The 14,075-nt window shown below is 34.0% G+C and overlaps 1 pseudogene; it reads left to right on the plus strand.

Moving 5' to 3' along the window:
* LOC114205260 (U1 small nuclear ribonucleoprotein C pseudogene) overlaps nucleotides 1-14,075 on the plus strand; it is a 95,737-nt pseudogene that overhangs the window by 54,644 nt on the left and 27,018 nt on the right.

Consider the following 14,075-nt stretch of genomic DNA (forward strand, 5'->3'; position numbering starts at 1 on the left):
ATGGCCCCCAGTAATATCCAGGTCCTAATCCCTGGAGCCTGTGGATGTTACCTTTTATGGCAAAGGGACTTTGCAAATTGATTAATTCAAGAATCTTGAGGGCGCCTGGGTGGCTCAGTTGGTTAAGTGACTGTCTTCAGCTCAGGTCATGATCCCAGAGTCCTGGGATCGAGTCCCACATCAGGCTCCCAGCTCAGCGGGGAGCCTGCTTCTCCCTCTGACCCTCTCCCCTCTCATGCTGTTTCTCTCTCTCTCATTCTCTCTCTCAAATAAATAAATAAAATCTTTAAAAATAAAAAAAAAAAAGAATCTTGAGATGGAGAGATTATCCCAGGTTATCCAGATGGACTCTAATTGTAATCATAAGTGTTCTTACAAGAAGGAAGAGGGAGATTTTACTACTGAAAAGAAAGTAGCCATGATAGGTGGGGGAGAGTAGAGTCGGAGAGAAAAGATGCTATCCACTGTCTTTGAAGATGGAGGCAAGGGCCACAAACCAAGGAATACAGGCAGCCACTGGAAACAGGAAAAGGCAAGGAAACAATTCCTCTCTGAGAGCCCTGGAGGGAGTAAAACCCTGACACCTTGATTTTGGCACAGTGAAATCCAGTTGGCACTTCCAGCCTCCAGAAATGTAAGAGAATATGTTGTATTTTTTTAAGCCACCAACTTTGTGATAACTTGTTACTGTAACTATAGGAAACTACTATAGAAACTTTACTGAAAACAGATTTACTATATAAGTGAGAGTTTATATCTGGACTCTGTTCTTTTTCAATTAGCCTATTTTTATTTTAATATAAAATAAGTTTCTCGATTATTGTAGTTTAAAAATAACCCTTGAAGTTAAGTCATGGCATAATATAAGTCAAAGGCCAGACTGAAAAAACAAAAAGCAAACAAACAAATGACACCCTCAAATAGTAAAAACAGTCACAGAGAACAGAGTGCTCATACATAAATTTAAAAAAAACAAAATCTATGATTAACATGGCAATGAATTAAATATGTGATGAAAAATTTTACCTTATAAAAGAAATAAAAGGTTTGAAAACTGAAAACACAAAAACTGAAATAAAACACTCAATGAATTGGCACACACAATCGAAAAGGAAGTTAATGAACTGAAAAACCATTCAGTGGCACCGAGATGGTTCAGATGTTGAGCGTCTGCCTTCAGCTCAGGTTATGATCTCCAGGACCTGGGATCGAACCCCATATCAGGCTCTTGGCTCAGCAGGGAGTCTGCTTCTTCCTCTCCCCCCTGCCTGTTTCCCCTGCTCCTACACTCGCTCTCTGTCTCAAATGAATAAATAAAATCTTTAAAAAAAATAAAAATAAAAAATAAATGAAAAAATTTCAGAATAAAATATATAGACTAAATTACAAAAATGCAAAAAAGATGGAAAATTAAAAAAAAATATATATATAACCCAGAAGTACTGGAGGTTAAAGAGTGCAAAAACACTATGTGTAATGCTAGGTATTTTCCAAAAGTGAGTAAAGACGGGAAGCCACAAATTACATAAATTTTATAAATCCCATGGTAGATAAACAGAAATTAAAACATACCTAGGCATTTAAGAATACAGCTTATGAAAAACCAATGAAAAACAAAAACAAAAAATAATAGAAATCTATAAGAAAAAAAGTCATTATCTCTAAAGTAGCAACAGAAAAACTAACAACAGATTTCTTCATAGACACAGGAAATATCCAAATAAAATGTAATGAAAACTCTAAGTGGATGGGGAGATCTAACTTCCAAATTGAATTCTCTATTAACTAAAAATATTCTTTAAAAATGAAGGTAACATAAAGAAATATTCAAACAAAAACTGAGAGAATTCATCATCAGCAGATCTGTACTGAAGAGAATGTTAATAAAGATTTCTCATGCACAAGGAAAATGGGCCCAGAAGGAAGCTAAGAGAGACAAGGAGGAATCAAGGCCAATGGAAAAATATGTACAATATGAATAATCCAAAAAAAAAAACCTGATGTAGCTAAATTAATATTATTCAAATAGTTTTTAAAATAGCACTCTGACAAGAGATAAAGAAGGTATACAAGACATGGCTAGTTCAGCAGGACTAGGTTGCATAAACCCTGCACACTCCAAAGAAATTTCTTTTGAAAAACATTTTCCAAAGGAAAATTCATTTTCAGGACTAGACTTTGGACAGCTCCCAGGAGCTAGCCTCAGAGCATTTGTAATCTTCCACCTGATTTTTATATCCCTGATCAAGGAATGCACTTGTGATGAGCACTGGGTGTTGTATGGAAGTGTTGAATCACTATACGGTGCACTTGAAACTACTATTACACTGTATATTAACTAAGTGGAATTTTAATAAAAACTTTAAAAAAAAAGGATTATTCTTGTATGCCTGAGGCCTTGGGCCACGCTGTACAGTGTGACTAGATAAGTTTATCCTGACAGTGTGAATTACAGTGAATGTCTATTTTTGCTCTGAGGGTCTGGGGTCTGAGTAGCTGAGGTCAGTCACATGGGTGCTACAAGCCCACATTACTGACCCCTAATAAAAACCCTGAACACCAGAGCTCTGGTGAGCAGCTTCCTTGATTGGCAGTATTTCGCACTTGTTACACATCACTGCTGAGAGATTTAAACATGTTCCTATGTGACTCTATTGAAAAGAAACACGTGGAAGCCTGCACCTGATTTTTCTTGGACTTTGCCTCATGTGTCCTATCCCTTTGCTGATTTTAATCTGTATTCTTTCACTGTAAACAAAACCATAACTAAATACAACAGCTTTTTCCATGTCACGTGAGTTCTTCTAGTGAATCGTCAAGGCTGAGGGAGGCCTTGGGTATTTTAACACAGATTCCATCCTAAATTTAAGGATCCCATTTCTTCCTAACCAATGCCAAATAGACCCTATATGTTTGGGAATTCAATTTGTGTTATAAATTAGTCACCCAGAAGATGAGTCTCTGTGTGTGTTTTTCATATATCTCCTATGAATTTCTAGCACAAACATCCTTTTCTTTGACAGAAAGAAATATATATATTTGTGTCACCAGTGAATTCTAACACACATTTAAGGATGAAATAGTACCAATTTTAAGCAAACTTTAAGAACATTCAAAAGGTGACTTTTTCAACCCATATTATAAAACCAAAATAACCTAGATACCTAAGCCAGATAAGGCATTACACACAGGAAAAAAAAAGAATCCAATATATTTCATAAATACAAATACTGAGTCCAGAGATATCTATGTCAGGACATTTGACACTATTATATTGTCTTTATATTATATTTACAATGCTTGTATTTATGTTAATACAAGATAATGGAATTCACCACATCTAGAAAATACAGAAAAACTATATGAGTGTCTCAATAGACATAGAAAAAAGGCATGTGATAGAATTCCACATCTAAACATCCATTCACAAGTAAGCTAGAAAGCTAGGAAGAGGAAAGAATAAATTTCCTAAAAATAATTGAATTATGTGGGAAATGGGTGAATTTTATGGTATGTGAAATATACTTCAGTAAGACTGTTTATTTAAACAAGAAAATATATATGTATATAAATATATAAACCTAGGAATAGAAGAAAACTTTCTTAATAAACAGCATCTATTTTTTTAAAACCTACAACAATCTCATTAATGATAAAATATTGAGAGCTGGTATTGCCACAATAATGCTGCATAACATGCTCCTTCCCAACCTGTCATCTTAAAAGAACAACAATTTATTGACATTTGAACAACTGTGGATCATATAGGGGTTGACTAACCAAGAAGCTGAGCTCAAATGAGCTTGGCTCCATTCTAGGATTTTGTCTAGTTCAATTCAACATGACTCTTATCCTTCAATGACCAGGAAGCTCTCATGATGATAGAAGTACAAGAGGGAAAGCTTCACTGAGAAAGCTCTTTTTTTTTTTTAATTGTTATGTTAATCATCATACATTACATAATTTGTTTTGGTGTACTGTTCCATGATTCATTGTTTGTTCATAACACCCAGTGCTCCATGCAGAATGTGCCCTCCTCAATACCCATCACCAGGCTAACCCATCCCCCCACCCTCCTCCCCTCCAGAAACCTCAGTTTGTTTTTCAGAGTCCATCATCTCTCCTGGTTCGTCTCCCCCTCTGACTTACTCCCCTTCATTCTTCCTCTCCTGCTATCTTCTTCTTTTTCTTTTTTCTTAAAATATGTTGTGTTATTTGTTTCAGAAGTACAGATCTGTGATTCAACAGTCTTACACAATTCACAGCGCTCACCGTAGCACGTATCTTCCCCAATGTCCATCACCCAGCCACCCCATCCCTCCCACCCCCAACCACTCCAGCAACCCTCAGTTTGTTCCTGAGATTAAGAATTCCTCATATCAGTGAGGTCATATGATACATGTCTTTCTCAAGCTTGTGTTTGTGAAACATCTACTAGCACTGCAATTCATAGGAGCAGGAAAGCATAATCAACCCATAGTGGGAAGAGAGTAAATCTTTGTTAAAAAAAAAAAACCCAAACTTATACCAGCAGCATTATTCATAATAGCCAAAATATGGAAACAATCCAAGGCTCTATAAACAGATCAATGGATCAACAAAATGTTGTATATACATATAATGGAATATTATTCAAACTTTTAAAAGAAGAAAATTCTGACACATGCTACAAGATGCATGAACCTTGAGGACAATATTCTAAGTGAAATAAACTGGTCACAAAAAGACAAACATGTGATTCCATTTATACCAGTTACCTAGAGTTTCTTCTCCTATATAAGTAAGTCAAATTCATAAAGACTGAAAATAGAATGGCGGTTGCAAAGGGTTGGGGTAGGAGGCAATTGTTTAATGGATTCAGAGTTTCAGTTTAGCAAGATTAAAAGAGTTCTAGAGATGGATGGCAGTGACAGTTGCACAACAGTGTAAATGTACTTAATACTATTGAACTGGTTAAGATGGCAAATTTTATGTTATGCATATTTTACTATAATTAAAAAACCCCAAACTATCACAATCCATCTTCACTACTTCTAGTCACTATTGTACTACAGGTCTTCGTGAATGCAAATAAGCAAGAAAAACAGATTAAAACCAAAGATATAGGAAGGGAAGAAATAAATATCACTATTAATAATCATGTGACTTATTTATGTAAAAAGTCCAAAAGAATCTACAGATAAATATTGGAAGATTGTTAGATCAAAAGTCAATATGAAAAAATCAAATGGATTTCTATATCCTAACCACAAAGAAGGTAAAATTATAAAATATACCATTAAAGACAGCATCAATAAACACCAAATACCTAGTAATATGGCTAATGAAAGATATGTAAGACTTCTATGAAGAAAATTATTAAGTGAGAGAAAAGTATAAAATAAGCAAATGGATGGATAAATTATTTTTATGGATTGAAAACCTCATTATTAAAGATGTCAATTCTCTTCAAAATCATTTATAAACTCAGTACAATCCCCCCCAAATGCTAACAGTGTTTGCATTTGTGTGTTGGTGCATGTTTGTATACATGTATGTATGTAAATGAGCAATCTGATTCTAAAACTTACTTAGAAATGCAAAGGACTTAAAGAGAAAAACACTCTCAAATAAGAACAAGGTTAGGAGAACCACCATATCATACATCAAAACTTGCTATAAAAGTACAATAATTAAGATTGTGGTATAGCCAGGAAGAGAAATGAAAGAACAGAACATTTAGAAGCAAACTCAAATCCATATGTACTCTTACTCTTCATCTATAATAATGGGGGTCCTATAGAAAAGTGGGAGAAGGGCAATTTTTTTCAATAAATGGTGCTGGATAGTTTGAGATCCACATAGGAAAAATGAAACTTTTCTGCTACTTCATATCACACAAAAATCAATTCACCTAGATCTAAATATAAAAGGTAAAACACACAGGCTTTAGAAGTTACCTTTGGAGAATAATTCCATGACCTTAGAGTAGTAAAAGATTTCTTAAATAGGATACAAGAAACACTAATCAAAATGAAAAATATTAATGAATTAGAATATATTAAAATTTAGAACTTCCTGTGACTAAATTCTTCAACAAAGGCAAGAAGGTTTTTAGAATAAATACAACTGAGAAAGGGCTTATGTCAAAAAATTGTAACAAATTCCTTCAAATTAATATGAAAAAGGCAGACAACCCAATGGAAAAAATAGACAAGAAAAGTGCATAGAAACTTTCTAAAATGGGGTGCCTGGTGGCTCAGTCAGTTAAGAATCCTCCTTCAGCTCAGGTCATAATCCCAGGGTCCTGGGATTGAGCCCCACATCGAGCTCCCTTACTCAGCTTACTGAGTTCATGTTGCAAGGAAGGCTCAATGAATAGTCAAATCCTCAAGTTATTCTTGAAGCTAGAGGAAAAGCCCCATGTTCCATTAGCCATTAGGAAATGTAATTTAAAACTACAATGAGATACTGTTAGAAGAGGTGATTTAAAAGTGTTGGAGAGGACAGAGAATAACTAGCACTCTCATAAACTACCAGTGGGAATTTAAATTTGCACAAACATTTTGGAAAACTGTCAATGGCCACCAAAATTGAGCTCACACATTGCCTATGATACTTCATTTCTGCTTCTAAAATATATTATCCAAACAAAATGCATACCTAGGTGTATGAGTGTATAGAGGAAGTGGTACGGATCTGGCATAAGTGGGACAGAGGGGAAAAACAAAAAGACACTGGCAGTCTGACTACAGAGGCATCCTGTTACTTACATGTCTCTGGTTAAACAACCAAGTTATTCTGGATAATTCTTAAACAACTGAAATTCTTTGGGGATGGCTCAGTGTCCAAAGACAGAAAACCATGACTGATCTCTACTCACTGTCAAATAATCAGCATCTTACTGAAGGGAAGCAAAAATATCTTAATTGGTTTTTCCTTCTCCATTCCTCTCCTTTCTTGTCTATAAATTGGTTTTGCATTTATTAAAAGAAATCAATCTATTGTTTTTTCTTGTCTACAAGTAAATCTCATGCAAATAATCAGATATACCTGTGTTATTTACTGGCATAAACCAACAGACATATACAGGAGGCAAAATTGAACCACGGTGTTAGAAGTCAGAGTTTCTTCTGGGGAGGGGATCAGAATTTATAATTGGAAAGGGATACATGGGGGGGAGCCTATGGGTGGTACTAATGTTTTATTTTTTAAACTAAGTAAAGATTACAAGTGTAATCTTCGTGATAACTTATAGAATTGTACATACTTTTCTATCTATATTTTACATTATAATTTTTTTAAATTATCAAGAAAGAAAAAGTATTCTAAAAGACCAAGGAACACTTTGAATGTATCCATCCAGATACCTTAGAATGTTTAAAACTTCAAAATGTGTTTATCTTTTCAAAATGTGTTCTTTACATAATTCCTTTTCTTGCTAGAAAAAATTACCTCATTTACTAAATAAGAAGGCAGATTTTGGCATGTCTAATTCTAATATTAAAGGATAACATTGACTATCAGAGGGATGCTTAAAATGTGTTCTTAAAATGACTAAAAAACACATTCTTAATAGAAATAATAATGCTTTGAGATGAGTGCCAAACAATTGGATTTACAAATATAGAAATAAAGGAGTATTTCCTATACTTAAAGATTCTTGAAATGCCAAGAATGAAATCCATGCAATGTTAATAATGATCTATTACTCTCTTCTATATTTCAAACACATTTCTATCTGATACAGAGGAAACACCCATGTTCTGCATGCCTAATTTGATTGCTTTTCATTATAAGTCTTTCACTTGCATGGAAAATTTTGATTCCGCAATACTATGGCTGAGTGATGTAATGAAATGCTGTTATACCCTATAGGGGTTATGTCACAATTTCATAGGTTATGCTATAGCTGAAAAAAATTTATAATTATGCACTTAATGGGCATAAAGTATGACATATATTACTTGCAGTAATTGTCAGTTAACGCCTTTTTCACTAACATAATACATATTCACCTATGCTCTATACTCAAGAAAATTTTTAAGATTTTTCACGTTACTGTTTGATAACTAATGATTCATTCAATAATTATCACTAATATAGTTTTATAATACTGAGGACTATATTAAAAATAAACATTGACATCCTTAAAATACTGAAATAAAATAACAGAACATCCCAGATGTATGAAGACATAGATATTTTTTTATTTTATGTTTTCCAGAAAACTATAAATGGAAGTTATGCATAAATAGATTTTTATATATTTTCCAGATAACTTTGTACATTTTAAAAGAGTGGTTTTCCCACTTTGATAAGTATATAAGAATCATTTGATGGTGCTTGTTACAACACATATTCTTATGCCCTGCATAATTCTCATTCAGTTAATTAGCAATTGTATCTACAAATCTATCCTTTAACAGCAGCTTAGATGATTGTGACCCATATTTTGAGAAACACTAAGGAGTAAGCCTATATTCACAAGTAATATTGTCTCTTCAAAATATAATCCTAAAAGTAAGCAGAAAACATGAACTCTCATTAGCATTTAGAAGAATTGCAACAGCTCAAAAAGGGCTCATTGTTCATTGGCCAGATTCTCAATCTCAAGCCAAATTAGAATTTGTTCCCAATCATATATCCCTAAGAGATTCAAATAATCATATGTAAGTGAGAGTACAGTTTATAAGAAAGTAAAAATTTTTCAAAAACAAAATTTTAAATAAAATAAGATCATAAACAGAGCATTTCCCTTTCTTTTTTCTTGTGTGTAGTTAGCTCATTCACTCAAGGGAACATATAAATGACAGAAATGAAGAGTTTTTTTCCTAGTTCACTAGTTTTCTCGGTGACTCTTAGCAGAGTTCTTACTCTTACTGTATTGGGTTATTGTTAAAAAGTGAAAACATAAAACTTTCACTGAGAGCTGTAAAGTTCACCTAATTTTTAAATAACCAAAGAACCTGTAAATAATGTTTCATAAATGATAACCAAGAAAACATATTTGACTAACTTTGCAATAAAATCTATCTACTCCGACTACCAGACTTACTTTTCTTGACCCTCATCCCTTATTCCAAATACTCAGGTCAGTAACCTATTCACCTAGGTTAAGGAGTTTAGAAGCATCATTAATTCTATGTCACCTTATCCCCACACTTGCAAACCATCACCTACTTGTTTCCGTTAAAGGTATGGGTTCATCTAGTGCAACTCCTGAAGGTCGTGCAGACAAGACAGCAAGAGTACACACTTCAAGTTAATAGAGGAACTGTGACTACAGTCCATGACTGAAATAGAAAAAATAGTCTCCTTTCCCAGCTCTTGGCACAGAGCTCCTAAAACCCTTGCAATTTCCTAAGTGATAAGAGCACAAGCAACATCTTTTGTTCTAAAATTGGTTTTCGACCTTAGTTTCTGACACAGAGCTTCTAAGCCCCTTGGAATTTCCTGGGTGATAAGAATGCCTTTTGTTCTAACAAGGTGACTGTATGGGCTCCTGGATGGGAACTGGTCACCAGAAAGACAAACCATGATTAGAAGCTTGCAATTTTCAGCCCCACATTCTACACCCCTCCCCACTATTCTCCAGGAAGAAAAGAGGAGCTGGAAACTGAGTTAATGATGCATTGTGCCTACGTGATAAAGCCTCCACATAAATTCCAATAGCCTGGGGTTTGGAGAGCCTCCAGGTTGGTGAGTACATCCATGTGCTAGGAGAGTGGTGTACTTCAACTCCACCAGGACAGAAGCTCCTGTGCTCAGGACCTCTCAGACTTCACCCGAAATATTTCTTTATATGGCTATTCATCTGTATACTTTATCATATCCTTTATTCTGTAATAAATTGGTAAATGTGTTTCCCTGACTTCTGTGAGCTGTTTTAGCAAATATTCAAATTTGATGGTAAGGAAGTCATGGGAACCCTGGGTGTAGCCATCTTGGACAGAAGTTTTGGGTAACCCAAGGACCTACTACTTTTGATTGGCATCTGAAGTAGAGGGACAGGCTCATGAGACTAAGGTCTTAACCTTTGGAATCTGACATTATCAACATGTAGATAGTGTCAGAATCGAGCTAAATTGTGGAACATCCAGCTGGTGTCACAGAGAACTGCTTGGTGTAGGGGGGAAAAAAAAAACCAGGCATCTGAAGTGTTTTGAGTGTGGGTTATAGTGTAAAAATAAAAGAGATAACTAGAAGTGGGTTTTTCCTACTCAATAACCTACATGAATATGCTATAAATTTAACAAGACACACATTATTTGCAGCTTTCTGCCTCTGTAAGGCAGAAAGTTTATACACAGTAACCCACTTCGAAGTTTATACACTATAACCCACTTCAGATAAAGCTTTTAACTCAGTAAGTTGCAACAAAATCAATTCTGAAATTATACTACAGTTTTAGTCAAGAGGAGAAAAGTACACTCACATTAAAAGCAGTAAGAAATGCTTACAAGAAAATAAAGTTTTTATTTCCATAAATCTCCACAAAGTCCCTCTCAGATACCTTTTTAATTCTGAATATTGATATCTGGCTTGGCAATTTCCAAAATAAAAATAAACCACCATAAATAAATATTAGGATTAACCCAAATATGTAGGTCAATTTATAAATCATTTACATGACATATTAGATATTAAGCTAATTTTAAAACATTCAAATATATTACAATGATATATAAATCCAGCATAATATGGATCAGTTCAGGCAAGAGCCACAACACTTAACTTTGGTGACCACTGCTGTCATTATCATAAAGCTTTCTACTTAGCTCTTCAGGTTTCACTTTCCTGCTATTCTAATCCAACTGTAAGAGATAGCTTCTTGAAACTCAAATCTTTATGAATTATTCCCACGCTTTAACATTTTCTTCACTAGATGGTTTAGGATACTCTTCTCTATGTCTTTGGAAATATAAAATATTTCATAAATTTCAATGTGCATTTATAGACTCTTCTCCAGTAATATTTGGAGCTTGTAATTTTTGATGTTTTTCTAATTTAAGAAAAGATATTTTTGGCTATACATCTTACATCTTTTTGCCTTGTGACTTTTAAAGACTGGGTTCTGGAAATCTTAAGGGCGTCAAGTAAAGCTATGGGGAACAGGATATATTAATGATGCTGAAAGAATGACAGTAAATTTTCTTTAGAAAAATAAAGAGCAATGTACCCACTTAATTTGGGAAACTGTTTAAATATACAAATGGATCAGGGAAAAGTGATGTGGCACTATGCATATTTCATCCCATAGATTTCCATCTTACACAGGGTAAATGTTCTAAAATTGGTTTTTAATTCCAAAATTATATATAAATCAAATTACTATAAGGAATCCCTTTGACTACCCCATAAAAATTCTGTAATTTAGAGATCATCATATCTCACTAATGCTAGCAAAGCTGGCTTTTCCTCCAACAATGGATCAGACAGATGTTTTGTCAGCTGGCAACAGATGGAAGTTTTGACTGGCACTTAGAGTCATTAGTATCTCAACTAGAATACTCAAACACTAAAATTACACTCAGGCTACAAGATACACTATGAGAGGCCCTCTGAAACTGACATTATGCCCCCACTGATCCAGCCCCCATCCCCAATAGCAAAAATCCTACTTTCCTTCTTAGGTTCACCTTGGGGTATAAGTGCTTTGAGTACAATAGCAGGAAGAATTTCTTTATTATTTTTTTAAAGATTTTATTTATTTATTAGAGAGAGAGAGAGATAGCAAGAGAGAGCACAAGTGGGGAGGAGAGGGAGAAGCAGGCTCCCTGCTGAGCAAGGAGCCTGACACGGGCAGATCCCAGGACGCTGGGATCATGACCTAGGCTGAAGGCAGTGGTTTAACCTACTGAGCCACCCAGGTGCCCCTTTGTATTATTTATTCTCCAACGTTCTCCTTCCACTTCTCTTTCTCTCCCTCCAAGAACACATTGTTCATGGTAAAATTCAAAGTTTACAATTACATGCATGATGAAATTCACATCACACTGTGGTCACTCAAAGTGAGGTATGCAAAAGACTTAAGTTTTCAAGGGCAAATATAGAATGGAAACTATGAAAATAATGAAATACAAGATAGTTTAATGATTAGAAACTGTTGGGCATTCTGCTTATGCAGTTCTTGAGAATGCCTAAATATAGCTACATTTTTAGAATCTCTAAATAGCATTTTTTTCTTTATTTCATGTATAAAGTTATTAATGTTAAAATCTTCACAGTAATGCACACAGACCTGATTTCCTCTCTCCGCTATACTTTAGTCCCTACAACTTTTTACTTGTACAAGGTGTATAGCTGGAATATCAAATCTGAGTATTCAACGTGCAAGCATGATGCCCTAGTTACTAAAAAAAACAAAAAACAAAAAACAAAAAATCCACTCTTTTTAGATGTTAACTTATTAAAAGGAAAGACTACCTCTTATGTAATTTTAGAAACTCAAGGTAAATAACAACTATAATGACTGGTAATTTTGTGTAGCTACTGTCACTAGAAAAATTCAAATAGATTTTCAAAGGAAAAATAATTAGTATATTTGTGTCATAGAATGAAGGGGGCATTTTATTATTCTTTTGCTGCTTTATTTAAGGTTCAAATTTCATTTTGTCCTTGCGAATGTAAACAAATAAAAAATATGGTATATGTATGTGATTTTCTTCTGCTCAGGATATTTACTTGTCATACGTATGTGGGGGAGTAGGGAGTAAAATAAGAGAGTAGAGATAAAACAAGAAAAATGTTTTGATCTTTTTCTACTACTTTAATGAATGAAGAAAATGGAAGTTTTTCGATTAGCACTTAGATTCCTGTCTCTTTGTTTGTTAGTTAGTACTTTAGGAGGTACTTTTAGAAAATAGATCTCTATTAAATTAAAATGTCCTCTGTATTAGGAATATTAAATGTCAAAGCAAATGTGTTATTCACATTTGTCTTTATGGAAAGCATTTTTTCCTCAATTTTGTCATAGGTAAACTGGATTTCTCTTATTATTCATTAAAAATTCATAACATAGCAATATGCTTTATACTTACTTGGTTTCATCATTTACAACACTTCAACATTTAATAAATTCTCATTTCTCAACCTTTCAACACCAAAAATAAATGAAGAACTAAGATTAAAGTGCTTCTGGTTTATTTTACTGTACTTCTTATGTAGAAAAAATTATTTTCGTATATAATTTTAAAAGGCAAAGAGTTTAATTTTATTCCAAAGCAGGCATAAAAATGTTTCATTTAAAAAATGCATGAAGCCATCACAAAACTATCTTAAATTACTGTTAAAAATCTTAGGATTTCCTCATACAGTATTTAGTCCCAGTGTGAACTAGAATTACGTAGTTTTAAAGCCTATGAAATAAAACAATTTACATCAGGAAGTGCGGCAAAAACCTGAATTTGTTCATCTAACCTCTTATTTGCTGGTCCACAGCTTGAGTAAATTTCTGAGTCTTTTGTAGTTAGCTAGGTTCAGGTCAATCAAAGTACTAGCCAACAAAATATTAGAATAAGTAATGTACACTACTACCTAAACAGCACCATAAAATCTTCTTCCTCTATGCTACATGATCTTGACCTTCTGTGTTAGCTTGATGAAGATAACCAGAATAATTTTGGAAGCCACACATTAAAGCCTGGTAATACCAAAATCAGGAAGGAGCCTGGATCTCTGGGTTACTGCATGGACTTCTCATGAATTTAACTTTTTTCCCAACTTTAATGAGGAATAATTGACAAATAAATTGTACATATTTAAAGTGTACAATGTGATGGTTTGATATAATATACATTGTGGAATGCTTACCAAGATAAAGATAATTAACACATCTGTTACTGCACAGAGTTAACTCTTTTTACATGTGTGTGGTGTGAGAACACTTAAAATCTACTCTCAGCAAATTCCAAGTATATAATACCATATTATTCACTATTGTTATCATGCTATGCTTTGGATTCTCAGAATGTATTCATCTTATAACAGAAAGTTTGTACCCTTTGATCTTCACCTCCCCTTTTCCTCCAACCCCAGCCCCTGGCAAACATTGTTCTATTTGCTATTTTTATGAAATCAATTTTTTTTTTTTT

Source organism: Eumetopias jubatus, unplaced genomic scaffold (assembly GCF_037043125.1).
Source record: "Eumetopias jubatus isolate StellerSeaLion01/CBP00866 unplaced genomic scaffold, mEumJub1_p1.0 scaffold_7, whole genome shotgun sequence".
Taxonomy (NCBI): domain Eukaryota; kingdom Metazoa; phylum Chordata; class Mammalia; order Carnivora; family Otariidae; genus Eumetopias; species Eumetopias jubatus.